Below are 14,928 nucleotides of genomic sequence, written 5' to 3'. Positions count from 1 at the left end.
AGGGAGTTCATTTTTTAGCTATTCTTGATTTGTGTATTATAGGTTGCTCTTGATCTCCCCTTGATTAATTTCAGCTGAGGCCTTCCCATCAGCTATAAACCCAAATTATTAGCCTCACAACTGCCAGACAACTCTGCCATTCCACAGCTCTTGGTCATTTAAAAAATTCTATTTCAGGAGCCCACTCTCAAGTTGATCCCAATCCTTTACCCTTAAAGGAAAACATCTGTGGCCTTCCTACCACAAAGGACTCACAGTTCAGCTAAACACGCACAGGTGAACTTTGGGTGGTGAATCTTAGACTGAATGCTGGAGATAGAAATTCAAGGAAAGGGAATTCCCTGGCAGTCCAGTGGTTAAGACCCCTTGCTTTCACTGCTGAGGGCATGGTTCAATCCCTGGTCAGGAAACTAAGATCCCACTAAATGCAGCCAAAAAAAAGAAATAAACAAACAAAGAAGGTACATTCCCTGATTTTCAGGAGTTCACAGCCTAGTGAAGGAGACAGACATCTAATCGGAAAATGTCAGCAAAATTTAACAAGGGACCAACTCCTCCACCTTGGCTCCAGAATTCCTCCTGCAATCCATAATCCCAGGAACCTTTGGCTTTGTCCCTTTCTCTCCTAACGCTTCCACTCTCCCCTCTACCTGCTACTCCATTTTAGCATTTATGTATGTTTATGTATATACAGGGCTTCCCTGATGGCTCAAGTGGTAAGGAATCCGCATGCAATGCAGGAGACTGGGCTTCGATCCCTGGGTCAGGAAGATCCCCTGGAGAAGGAAATGGCAACCCACCCCAGTGTTCTTGCCTGAAAAATCCCATGGACAGAGGAGCCTGGTGGGCTATGGTCCACAGGGCTGCAAAGAGTCAGACACAACTCAGCACAAGCACATACATATATATGTATATGCAAGCCTCTCCTAGTTTGAAAAGTATTCATTCGTAACTCACCAAGTATCTCCCAGCAATGATTCTCTCCACTTTCACAGCCAAAACAGTGAAAAATAGTAGTCACTCACTGTTTCTGATCCTCCTTTTTCTTTACTTTCCATTGACCCCTCGAGCCACCCCATATGAACTTTACCCCCTTCACGCCATCTTAAGGCAGCAATATCTTCCACATCATGAAATCCAAACAATGCTTTTCAGTTGTCCCTTTACTGGATAGCTCAGCTGCAACTGACAGTTTCTGTTTGAAACATACTGTTCTCCTTTCAGTCTTGCCTTTTTGTTCTCCCTCCTCCCTCTATTTCTAAGAAACGTCAAAGCCTGTCACCTCCAAATGAACAGGGTACCCTGGTCTAAGCCCATACTGTTCTCATCCAACTGCACCAGGAACATCATAACTAAGCTTTCTGCCATTTCTCTTGCCAACCTGCCTTCAACTTACTTGCTACATTACAGCCAAAAGAGCTTTGTAAATGTCAGATTTAATTCTGTCTCTTTTCTGTCTTAAACTCTCAATGATTTCCAACTTCCTTGAGGATAGAGTCCAAAATACTTAGTATAACTAATAACTTGCATCCTGGTCAGACTTGTGCCTGCCTCTCCAGTCTTTTCTCCTACCACTCTCTTCCCTCTTTCCGCTCTGGCCAGTTTAACCTTACTGTTCTTCTAACGTTCAGTGGACATTTTCCCTTTCAACTGTTCCTTCTGCTTGAATGTCCTCTTTCATCATCTTTGCCTAACTCCAACTCAGATTTCACTTTAAATGTTACTTTGTCTAGAAATTTCTGATACCCACAGATTCAGTTAAAACCCCTTATTATATCCTACAGTGGGACTTCCCTGGTGGTCTAGGGATTAAGAATCCACCTGCCTGCAGGGGACATGGGTTTCATCCCTGGTTGGGGGGGATTCCCACATGACTTAGGGAAACCAAGCCAGAGCATTAGAACAACTGAGCCCACATGCTGCAACTACTGAAACCTAGAGCCGTGCTCTGCAACAAGAGAAGCCACCGCAATGCAAAGCCCATGAAGGGCAACTGGAGAGTAGCCCCTGCTCACCACAACTAGAGAACACCTGCACACAGCAAGGAAGACTCAGCGTAGCACTCCCCAAAGTAAACAAATAAATAAGATATATTTATTTTTAAAAAATCCTGTAACATGCAGAACTTTGCATTTCTCCTTAATATCTAGCACACCTATTATTATTTATTCAAAAATCTGTCTTCATCCCTCAACATTAAGCTAAGTGAAAGTAGGGGTCATGCTTGTCTGTCCATTGCTATATCCCTAACACCTAGAATGGTGCATATTTTTGAATGCTATAAAACAACAAACACTAAGCCTGTCCTACCGCACAATTGCACTCATTTCACACGCTAGTAAAGTAATGCTCAAAATTCTCCAAGCTAGGCTTCAGCAATATGTGAACCGTGAACTTCCTGATGTTCAAGCTGGTTTTAGAAAAGGCAGAGGAACCAGAGATCAAATTGCCAACATCCGCTGGATCATGGAAAAGCAAGAGAGTTCTAGAAAAACATCTCTTTCTGCTTTATTGACTATGCCAAAGCCTTTGACTGTGTGGATCACAATAAACTGTGGACAATTCTGAAAGAGATGGGAATACCAAACCACCTAACCTGCCTCTTGAGAAATCTGTATGCGGGCCAGGAAGCAACAGTTAGAACTGGACAGGGAACAGCAGGCTGGTTCCAAATAGGAAAAGGAGGACGTCAAGGCTGTATATTGTCACCCTGCTTATTTAACGTCTATGCAGAGTACATCATGAGAAATGCTGGGCTGGAAGAAACACAAGCTGGAATCAAGATTGCCGGGAGAAATATCAATCACCTCAGATAGGCAGATGATATCACCCTTATGGCAGAAAGTGAAGAGGAACTAAAAAGCCTCTTGATGAAAGTGAAAGAGGAGAGTGAAAAAGCTGGCTTAAAGCTCAACATTCAGAAAATGAAGATCATGGCATCCGGTCCCATCACTCCATGGGAAATAGATGGAGAAACAGTGGAAACAGTGTCAGACTTTATTTTGGGGGGGTCCAAAATCACTGCAGATGGTGATTGCAGCCATGAAATTAAAAGGCGCTTACTCCTTGGAAGAAAAGTTATGACCAACCTAGATAGTATATTCAAAAGCAGAGACATTACTTTGCCAACTAAGGCCCGTCTAGTCAAGGCTATGGTTTTTCCAGTAGTCATGTATGGATGTGAGAGTTGGACTGTGAAGAAGGCTGAGCACCGAAGAATTGATGCTTCTGAACTGTGGTGTTGGAGAAGACTCTTGAGGGTCCCTGGGACTGCAAGAAGATCCAGCCAGTCCATTCTGAAGGAGATCAACCCTGGGATTTCTTTGGAAGGAATGATGCTAAAGCTGAAACTCCAGTACTTTGGCCACCTCATGCGAAGAGAGTTGACTCATTGGAAAAGACTCTGATTGGGGGCAGGAGGAGAAGGGACAACCGAGGATGAGATGGCTGGATGACATCACTGACTCGATGGACGTGAGTCTGAGTGAACTCTGGGAGTTGGTGATGGACAAGGAGGCCTGGCGTGCTGTGATTCATGGGGTCGCAAAGAGTCGGACATGACTGAACTGAACTGAAGTGAACTGAAAGCCTGTCCTTAGAGGGAAATGAGGGCCAGTTTAGTTCAGTTGCTCAGTCATGTCTGACTCTTTCCGACCCTGTGGACTGCAGCACACCAGGTTTCCTTGTCCATCACCAACTCCCAGAGCTTGCTCAAACTCATGTCCATTGAGTCAGTGATACAATCCAACCATTTCATCCTCTGTCATCCCCTTCTCCTGCCTTCAATCTTTCCCAGCCTCAGGGTCTTTTCTAATGAGTCAGTTCTTTGAATCAGTTGGCCAAACTATTGGAGCTTCAGCTTCAGCATCAGTCCTTCCAATGAATATTCAGGACTGATTTCCTTTAGGATTGAGAGGTTTGATCTCCTTGCAGTCCAAGGGACTATCAAGAGTCTTCTCTAACACCACAGTTCAAAACCATCAATTCTTCAGCACTCAGCTTTGTTTATGCTCCAACTCTCACATCCATACATGACTACTGGAAAAACCATAACTTTGACTAGACAGAGCTTTGTCGGCAAAGTAATGTCTCTGCTTTTTAATATGCTGTCTAGGTTTGTCCTCAGAGGGAAATGAGGGCCAAGACACTTCTAAATCTATATTACTATAATTTCTAGGGGAAATTCAGTCAAAACCAGAAGAACGGTTTATAGAAAAAGCTGGATGTTTGTGAAGGGTGAGAATATTTGTGGAAAACAGCTAAGGAGAGCAAATGGTTTTAAGAAAACCATTGTTATTCTGAAGTTTTATAATATAAAATACATCTCCAGTGTGGCAATATCCTATAAGTCTGGCCAGTAGTATGGGTATATTTGTCATATTAGATAAACTCGGGGCACATATTTTGAGCTAAACAGATGCATGACAAGACAGACATAAACAAGAGTTTCCGGGATGAAAAACAAAAAAGAATTTCTGGGATGAGACATTTGGTGTTAGTTCATTCCACAAATCTACCAAGCCTGGACCTAGTAATAGAATCAAGGAATTCTCCAAAAATGTGATCTAGAGAAAAAGAGATCTGTAAAAGTTAAAAAAACATAGCTGCTTAGAGCTGAAAGAGACTTTACAGTATCCAGTTCAACCCTCCTGCTCTTCTGCCTCCCATATTGGATGGGGTTAAGTCACCTTCCTACAGTTTGGTGCACAGTTAGTGGCAAATTTGGTAATGGAAACCCAGTTTCTCTATCCATGAAACTGAGTTCTTTCTGATTCTTGACTCAAAAAACTAATATAATGGAATTTATAAACCTTCTCCAAACTATGTCCTGAAAAAAGGTTTTCTGGAAACCCTTTCCTTCCTCTAACCTGATCCTGGTTCACCAAGTAGCATCCCCTGCATAGAGAGACCTTTTAGGTCACCTCACCACCCATACTGCTGAAAGACTCAAGAGATGGTAAGAGGAGCGATTGAAGAACCCTGAGGAACTCCTCGACATCATGTCATAAAGGAGAACTCAAGGAGTAAGTCCTCTATGGCGTTCTGCGACATTGTTCTCATCTTTCTTTTTTGAGTTCTGGGACAATCAGTTTCCTCGCTGTCACAGAATATTTGGAGAGCATCTCGTGTTTTAAAAACTTATTCAGTATGATCCAGCAACTCAGTTTATACGTATACATCCAAAAAGCAGGGACTCATACAGATACCTGTATACTAATGTTCTTAGCAGCATTATTCACAACAGCCACAAGGTGGAAACTACCCGAGTTCATCCACAGATGAGCTGATAAGTAGAAGGTGGTATATATACAATGCAGTGTTATTCAGTCATTAAAAAGAAATGAAATTCTGATACATGCTGCCACATGGGTGCAACTTGAAAACATGCTAAGTGAAATCAGCCAGACACAAAAGGACACATATTGTACAATTTCACTTAGATGAAACACTGTAAAACAGGGGTACCAAAGGCTGGAGGGTAGGAAGGTATTGTTTAATGGGTACATAGCTTCTGTTTGAGTTGATGAAAATGTTCTGGAATAGTAGTGACTGTTACACAACCCTGAAAATGTACTTAATGCCACTGAGTGTACACTTAAAAATGGATAAGATTGTGAATTTCATGTTTTATATGTATTTTGCCACACAAAAATTATTCAATGAAGCTCTCAGTTCCAGTCAAGATGAAATCTAAAGCATGTTCAAGCAACCAAAGGAAGGTACACAAAGAGAAACCAAGGAACAAAACACAGAGGAAACAAACAAAACAAAAACTAGAATGCAATACCGAAGCTCTAAGTTAATAATTACTTTTGGGACTTCCTGGCAGTTCACAGGTTGGGATTCCGTGCTTATACTGCAGGGTGCACAGGTTCAGGGGGCAAGGTTCTATGCCTGCTCGGGGAACTAAGATCCCACAAGACATGTGGGTGGCACAGCCAAACAAACAAGCAAAAGACACACACAAGAAACAAAAAAACAAAACCAAAAAACAATCACCTTAAATATAAGTAGTTCAAATACAGTAATTACAAGACAGAAATTGGCAAAGGGAATGAAAAGCCATGAATCAACAATATGCTGTCTGTAAGAAATTCATTTCAGATACAATACAGCAGAGGTTTCCCTGGTGGCTCGTGGTAGAGAATCTGCTTGCCAAAGCAGGAGATGCAGGTTCGAGCCCTCACCTGGAAAGATCTCCTGGAGAAGGAAATGGTAACCCACTCCAGTATTACTGCTTGGGAAATGCCAAGGATGGAGGAGCCTAGCAGGGCATATTCCATGGGGACGCAAGAGCCAGACACTACTTAGGGACTAAACTACAATACAGGATGTGGAAAATAAAAGGACAGGAAAAGATACACTACTACTCGTTAAAACAAAAAAGAGCAAGATTTGATTATGTTAATGTTGATGTAACCAGTAATCATAAATTTTGAGCCACACCTTAAATATTCAACCTGTGGATTAAAAAGTTAAAACTTAAGGCTAAATGGATTCCTATTCCTATTTTCCAAACAAGCCAACATCAATAAAGCCCATTAGCTTATTCAGTTTCCCTCTTAATAAAGCACCAGGGGCGCCCTCTTCCCGCGATATATCAAGATTGAAACATACTCGCAGGAGGATACACATTCTCTTCCTCTGTTGTGACACCTGCCTTCTGTGCAGTTGAATGCTGCCATAATGAGCTCTACTACCTACATGCATGCTGTGCTGGTAGCTGCAGGCTCGCCAGAACTGACTGGATCATCATCACTGTGTGTGCCGGGGAATGGAGCTCACCTTAAAGGAGAGTGATGACACAGACCTGCCCTGCTGTCGATGGAGAGAAGGGCAAGTTGAAGGAAATCATCTTTTTTTTTAAGTTGCAGAACTGTAGCCCTAAGAAGCAGAAGTTTGCATTTAGTTCTTTGAGTTCTTCTTCTCCTTCAAGTTCAAGACCAGAGTTTCTTGAACTGACCCCCTGATCTGATGCACAGGGCCAGGGGCATCTACCACGTGAAGATAAGAGCACTGTTTCTTAGGTCTGAGAACTTAGGTTCCTCCCCCTTAATGCTGTGAAGATGTAGCTCTGGGTTTAATCTCCATTCCTTCTGAGGCCTGTTTCATTTCCAGTTTCCAAACCGCCTAGAACTGAATTTCTTATATAAACATGGAGAAGCAGGATTTTCCATTTGAAAGGGGTAGATGTTGTAAGCCTGATGCATACATTCTTTCAGAACTAAATTGAATGAAGAAGACATGACACTGACCACTACTCAAAGAATACCACTTGCAGGAAATGTGGTTATCCTGTTCAAACTGTTGGGTCTTGCATCAGATTTGACCTCACTTGTAGCCACTTATCTTCCTGGTGACCATCCTATGTATTGAGAAAGCACCAAGAGGAATATACTAACTTTATGTAGAGTCAGATTTAGGTCAGTAAAGGTCAAAATAAATATAACTGAAATAATTTTTCTTAAGATATTTACTTCCAGGGCAGCTACAATAAATGAAAGATATATGATTAAAAAGCTACTAGAACTAGACTCTCGAAGAAGGCAATGGCACCCCTACTCCAGCACTCTTGCCTGGAGAATTCCATGGGCGGAGGAGCCTGGTGGGCTGCAGTCCATGGGGTCGCTAAGAGTCGGACATGACTGAGCGACTTCACTTTCACTTTTCACTTTCATGCATTGGAGAAGGAAATGGCAACCCACTCCAGTGTTCTTGCCTGGAGAGTCCCAGGGGCGGCAGAGCCTGGTCAGCTGCCGTCTACGGGGTCGCACAGAGTCGGACACGACTGAAGCGACTTAGCAGCAGCAGCAGCAGCAGCAGCAGTAGAACTAGACTCTAGGGGGATAAATGTGTGATCCCCTCGTCGTTTCAGCAGGTCCAATCTTACATTACATTTTTTGGGGGTGTGTGTGGCCGAGTCTTTGCTGCCCCATGGCCTTAGCCCACCAGGCTCCTCTGTGCATGGGACTTCCTAGGCAAGAATCCTGGAGCAGGTTGGTATGCTCTCCTCCAACGGCTCTTCCCGACCCAGGGATCAAACCTGTGTCTCGTCTCTTACGTCTCTAGTATTGGCAGATAGGTTCTTTACCACTAGCACCACCTGGGAAGCCCATATTACATTTTTCTGTGTGTGGGGGAAATATCTGACCGAGTATCTTCCAGTTTGGAAAATGAAAGATTGCGTTCCCAGGAATTAGGGAAAGTGGTATGTTTGCATTTCCGAACATGTCAGCACCTTCCCATGTGGCTGTTCTTACAAGGTGATTGACATTCCTCTCACTGAGATTTGTGTTCCTTCCACTGGAATCTGGGTGGGAGCTTGGGACTGCTCCAAACAACGGAGAATATGACAGATTGGTGTTTCGTGGCTTCTGAAGCTGGGTCTAAAATCATACAGCTTCCACCTAGCCCACTCTTTGGAGCCTGTCCTTGGAAGCCAGTCACCACGTTGGGAAGAAGCCTGGGCCACATGAAGGAACGATATGCAGGTGTCTGGCCCCTCCAGCTGAGGACTCAGGCTCCATCCACCCCGGGCATGTGAGAGAGTGAGCTTTCCAAGGGCTCCATCCCCTCATCCCACCCCTGCTCAAGTCTTCCATCTGAGGCTCCAGAAAGCACGTTGCAGAAACAAGCTACCCCTGCCGCTATGCACTAACTGAGAACGTCTGACCACAGAGCCTGACCTATAGGCTCTGTGAGCATAATAAATGATTGTTTTCATTACTGGGGAAAAAAAGTACTCGAGTGATGCTTAAATTAAGTTTCTGTTAGTATAAAAGGAAAATCTTACAGATCTTGTCAGGCTAGGAGGCTACAGACACACAGCAGTAGCCCCACACAGTCCAGTTAGAGAAAATTTACACAGAAGAAATAAAGCACATGGAATCCCCCAACTCTCACTGGGGGGACTACCAGGGCCAGGTAGAGACGGTCTGCACCCACCGCGGCAAACATGCAGCCAAGAAGGGCCAGCCTCTGAGAGAAGTCTGGATTCACAAAAGAAAGGACTTGACTTCATGCCAAAGATATATCCACATGACACATTTAGGTTGTTGCAAATATAGGTTAACCTATGGAATACTTGGGTTCTCTCAACAATGGGAAATGAATGACAGGATTTCTAGGTCTGAGAAGCAGAATAGGGAGAACGCATGCTGAGGGCCTGGGTCCATACTGAAGGTCAAAGTCTGCACGTGGAAGGCCCTGGAACAGTCTTGAAGTGCTTCTGTATACACAAAATGCTAGCATCAGCCAAAAGCCGTGCTGCCCCTTTCCAGGTGGCTCTGGTCAGCTCGGCCGGGCAGAAGGAGATGGGTACCCAGGCCATCCAGATTTGTCTCCCAACAGATTTAAAGAGAAGAAAGGGAAAATCTCCCCTGACCTTCTCCTCTGCCCTCCTCCCATCAATTAAAACAAGATTGAGTTATTTCTCACTCTTCAGTTTGACAGAATTTTAAAGATGAATATTATTCACTGTTGATGAGCACATTGGGAATGGTGTATGCATATAATAGTCACAGGGGTATAAACTGGTAGCTTTGGGGGGAAATTTGACAGTATCTAGCAAATTTTAAATGTATGTATCCTTTGATTCAGCAATTCTGCTTCAAGTATGATTTTTTTAAAGAAGTGCTTTAGCATTTGTACAAAAAAATTGTCTGTTGAAAACAAAATATTAAAAATACCAATAGAGGAATGAGCAAATTAGGGCACATTCTTCTGTAAATATGGCAATTAGACATAAAGTAGATTTATGGGTGGGGCTTCCCAGGTGGCCCTAGTGATGAAGAACTCACCTGCCAATGCAGGAGATGTAAGAGATGCAGGTTTGATCCCTGGGTCAGGAAGATCCCCTACAGGGGAGCATGGTAATCCACTCCACTATTCTTGCCTGGAGAATCTTAGGGACAGAGGAGCCTGGCAGGCTACAGTTCTGCTACTGCTGCTAAGTCACTTCAGCCGTGTCTGACTCTGTGCGATGCCATAGACGGCAGCCCACCAGGCTCTCCCTTCCCTGGGATTCTCCAGGCAGGAACACTGGAATGGGTTGCCATTTCCTTCTCCAATGCATGAAAGGGAAAAGTGAAAGTGAAGTTGCTCAGTCGTGTCCAAATCTTAGTGACCCCATGGACTGCAGCCCACCAGGCTCCTCCATCCATGGGATTTTCCAGGAAAGAGTGCTACCATGCTGATAAACAAAATGTGCAAAATTGAGTCCTAAGTTATAATTTGCTGTACAAATTCCAGGAGCTATTTTGTGGTTGGTCTTCACTGGATAAAAATTACTTCTCTGTCAAGTTCAGAGTCACTCTGGGAAGTTGCAGAGAGCCTTATTTCATTTGTTTATGTAAGAAGAGAGAAAGGGCATGAAGGAGTAGGAGGAAGGATCAAACAATAAAAACACTGGACAGTTGAGGATGAAGAAAAGGCTGATGACAAATGCCAAGTGTGAATGCTAGTTATGTAAAAAAAAGAAAAAAGTAATGGTAATAGTCAGAAAAGGCTTTATATATGTAATAAAGCGTTAAGCAAACAGTACATTTAATCCTTATAACCAGGAAACTCTTGAAGTTGAGAGGCGCCCCCAGAGATCTTCTATGCCAGTTCTCTCACCTGACTGGTTGATTTAGCTGCTAAGTCGTGTCCAACTCTTGTGACCCCATGGACTCTAGCCTGCCAGGCTCCTGTGTCCATGGGATTTCCTAGCAAGAATACTGAAATGGGTTGCTATTTCCTTCTCCAGGCTCACCTGATTGTTATTCCTTAGTTATGCTTGAAGGGAAATGATTGCAGGCTTTTCAAAATTACTGGAGCGGAGTCTCCAAACTTGGTTATGAGCTTCTTAGAGTTGCCATAACTAAGCTTAACAAACTGGGTAGCTTAGGATAACAGAAAGGTAAGCTTTCACAGGTCTAGAAGCCAGAAGTCTTAAATCAAGTTATCAACAGGTTGGTTCCTTCTGAGGGCTGTAAGAAGAATCTGTTCCAGCCTTTTAGCTTTGGTGCTGGCAATCCTTGGCAGTTCCTGGCTCATAGATTGTCACTTCAGTCTTTGCCTCCATCTTTAAATTACCTTTTTCTCTCTGTTTCTCTCCTCATCTGTGTGCTTTTCTGTTCTTATAAAGACATCTGCCATTGGATTCAGAGTCAGGTCTACCCAGATAACCCAGGATAATCTCACCTTAAAATTTGTCACTTAATTGTATCAACAAAAACCCTTTTCCCAAATAAAGTCACATTCACAGATTCTGACTAGACATATCTTTGGATGGTGGGGCAACCAACCAACTCACCACACGTGCTTGTGTGATTTTACTTTTGGAAGGCTTCTAGAAGAGAAATATATTCTAAAGGGAAGTAAAAGATAAAGCTTTTTTAAAAATTCACTTTTCCTAGGCAGTTCCCAGTGGACAGATGTAAATGGTTTGTAGTATTCTCTTCAAAACGTTCTAATGTTCTCTTTCAAAACTGGTCCAAGGTAAAAAGTTACTAAAACAGTTACCACATACTAAAGCCTTTCACTCTCCCAACTTCTCTTTATGAAAATCAGTTAAAGAAAACAAATTTTTTCAATTGCAGTGTCCTGAGAAATATAATTACTTGAGAGGAAAGAATGCATAAACAGGCAGCCTAACAGAGTTTGATGTGCTACCCACTAAATTTAGATTCTCTTTCCAGTGAGGTGGTGAGTTAAATATCGAAAGGACCCTCCTGCTGAAAACAACTAAAAACAGATAAAAACCTTAAAAGGGTCAATGAGCTGTCACAGAAGAAGTAAGCTCATCTCAAACCAAGGACTGAACAATATGGAGGGAGCACTATCTCCAGCCATTTACCAGACAAGAAGGGAAGGGGAAAGGAAGATTCAGCTTTGAAGTCATAGCCTCAAAAGGGCTCCAGAGGCACAGCCCAGAGCCTGCCCAACCTGAGGGATCTAATACATCTTCTCCCCAAAAGTTGGTATCCCAGTGAGTTAAACCATCAATTTAGAAAGGAGAGAAAAAACAAAACAAAACTCGACTTTCATCAATATTTTCAGCCTAATTCACACTACCTTGGAGAACTGGAGAATAATTTATAGACTAGAAGTTCTTATAAACCTGGAAGAAGCAAATGAAGACCCTCTGGAGAGGACTCCACTTCTAATCCAACTGAAGACGATTCCTTCAGGTAAAATTCCAAAGCATCGAACAGCCCATAGTACAAAAGAACTCAACTTTCAAAGCAAGATAAGCCAATGCAACGCCATAAAAAGGTCCATAGTAGTATCATTAATTCAGTTCTATGAACTGAAACATGTCTCTCCCCATACTTACACATATGTCACCTACGCCTAAAAGAGGTTTCAGGCAAATTCTAACCAAGAGAACACTGACAGAGCCACACTGACCATAGAAAAAGAATAGTTTAAGCAATAAACATTGCCAGAGATATAAGGATAAACGGTTCAGCTCATCAGAAACCATCTGAGCCTCCAGGGAAGCCCCTTCAGAAATCTTAGTAACTTTAAATTTGCATGCACTCCTAACAGCCTCAAGAATACTGACAAATTCTAAGGAGTAAAAAGCAAGTTCAAAATCAAAATAGAGGTGTAAATACTCCCTCAGTAACGGAGAGCATAAGCAGATAAATGTATTTTAGCAAGTAGTCGCGAGTGCGCAGGCGCAGCCGACGGCGCGCTGAGGGTTCTGACGCGCCTGCAGCCAGCGAGCGAGCGAGCAGGCTTTCTCACCTGCGGCCCCTGATGAAGGGTGTGCGGGAGGCGGGCGGGGGCCTGAGCGGAGGCGCCCCCGGAGACGCAGGCACAGCAGGAGTCTGGCTGCACTCGGAGGGGCGGGAGGGAGAGGCACCAGAGCTGAGAGAAGAGGAAATAGGCTCCACCAGAGAGAGGTGCCTGGCTGGGAACCGCGTGGGGACAAGGGGCACCTCCTGGGCGCGGCCCAGGCGTCAGGACTGGTACTCGGGAACGGTTCCTGCCGTCCCGTTATCTCGGGAAAGGCTCCTCCCCGCCGCGTCACTGACTACTGACGGCTGGAGGACATCTGGGAGCCCGCCCCGCACCCTCCGCTCAGGCGGAAGGTCTCCGGGGCCTCCCGCGCGCACGGGGCGCTCCCTGCCCCCACTCTCTCTCCACCCGGACTCTCAGGGCAGCAGCCTCGCCGGGCTTCTTTTCCCTCGAGGGGAAGCAGGAACTTAGCTCTGGGCATGGCTGGTCTTCAGAAAGAATTTTATCCGAATGGTGGTACCTGTGCAGCTTCCAGACTCGCTAGAGCCACGGTCAGAAAACTGGTAGCCTCCAAAGGTACATGTTGGGGTATGTCAGGGGGGAAAGTTAATAAGGATGAGGAGGGTTTGAATAGTGCAATTTAGAAACCTGACCTAATGAATGTATGTACCTACATATGGCCAGTGAGCACATGAAAAAGTGCCCAGCATCATTCGTTATCAGAGAAATGTGAATTAAAACCCCAAACGAGTAGGAGAAGAAAGTATCAAGAATGATTCATGTAATTCCACTTCTGGTCAGGATGGAATAGTAGGAACCGGGTTTACCCTCTTGTTTGAAACAATCAAAAAATAGAAAATAATATATATATGTACACATATATACAGATGTATATCCTCTATAGCATACATAACGTGATTTTTAAGATATATATAATATTGTATGCAATGTCTATTCATATATAATGCCACTATATCATGTTTAACATATACAAGATGCTACATATTATTTATGATATATAATACATAGTTTTATATATTGGCTCTACATGATATGTATAACATGTATCATTTATAACACACCACTCAACAACTAAAGAATACACATTATTTTCCTGCACATTTGTAAGTTACCTAGATGATTATACAAATGTTGAATCTCAGCTAATTTCAAAGGGATAATGTTACACAGAGAAATAATATTGCTATGTTATAATGCAACCTAGCTCAGAATGAAGCCAAAACATTTACTTTTTGAAATTAAGAAACAAATATGTGTGTGCTATATTGAAGTGAAGTATAAAGTGAAAATGTTTGTCACTCAGTCATGTCCAGGTCTTTGCCACCCCATGGCCTGTAGCCTGCCAGGCTCCTCCGTCCATGGAATTCTCCAGGCAAGAATACTAGAGTGGGTTGCCATTTCCTTCTCCAGAGGATTTTCCTGACCTAGGGATGAAACTCAGGTTTTCTGCATTGCGGGCAGATTCTTTACCATCTGAGCCACAAGGGAAGCCCCCTGGTGCTATGCTGGTCAAAAGTAAATCACAATAGATGAGAACATATTTAGAAGTAGGTTCTAATGAAAATGTACACAATAAACCTGCAGGATTCAGTGAAGCAAAATTTAAAGGTAAATGTTGACAGTGGAAAAGAAGAAAGTCTGAAATATAATGAGCTAAATACGAACTCCAGAAAGTTAGAAAAAGAACTGCAAAATAAACAGGAAAAAAAAAGAGAAAGAGCAGAAATTTAATAAGATAGAAAATTAACATACAATTGAGATAACCTATTTAAAACAATCTATTCAGAAATTAATTCTTTGAAAAGATAAAAACAAAATTTAAAAATATCTAGTAATATTATTGGTCAAGAAAAAAAAGGAAAGAAGACGTAAGTCACCATTACAGGTAAGAAACAGGATATGCTATAGATACTGCAGACATTAAAAAGATAGCATAATATACAAATCTTCGGGGCTCCCCTAATGGCTCAATATTAAAGAATCTGCTGCCAGTGCAGGAGACATGGGTTCAATCCCTGGTCCAGGAAGAGCCCACATGCCACGGAGCAACTAAGCCCGTGTGCCATAATTATTGAGCCTGCACTCCAGAGGCCAGGAACCACAACTATCGAGTCCACACACTTCAGTTACTGAAGCCTGCAGTCCCTAGAGCTTGTACTCTGCAACAAGGGAAGCCAC

General features: G+C 43.2%; 1 protein-coding gene across 12 annotated transcripts in view; it reads right to left on the bottom strand.

Annotated features, from left to right (window-relative positions):
• LOC101106806 (cytidine monophosphate-N-acetylneuraminic acid hydroxylase) overlaps positions 1-14,928 on the bottom strand; it is a 304,828-nt gene that overhangs the window by 72,965 nt on the left and 216,935 nt on the right. For 8 of the 12 annotated variants that reach the window (XM_060403431.1, XM_060403428.1, XM_060403429.1 and 5 more), the window contains exon 1: positions 12,736-12,961. The exons of the other annotated variants lie outside the window; for them this stretch is intronic. The gene's annotated coding sequence lies outside the window, so the exon portion shown is untranslated. Of the gene's footprint in view, positions 1-12,735; positions 12,962-14,928 lie in introns of those variants that run through there. 12 annotated transcript variants of the gene reach the window in all.

The sequence above is a fragment of the Ovis aries genome, chromosome 20, assembly GCF_016772045.2.
Source record: "Ovis aries strain OAR_USU_Benz2616 breed Rambouillet chromosome 20, ARS-UI_Ramb_v3.0, whole genome shotgun sequence".
Taxonomy (NCBI): Eukaryota; Metazoa; Chordata; class Mammalia; order Artiodactyla; family Bovidae; genus Ovis; species Ovis aries.
Note: the sequence above shows the minus strand (reverse complement) of the source record. Positions and strands in the feature narration are given on the sequence as shown.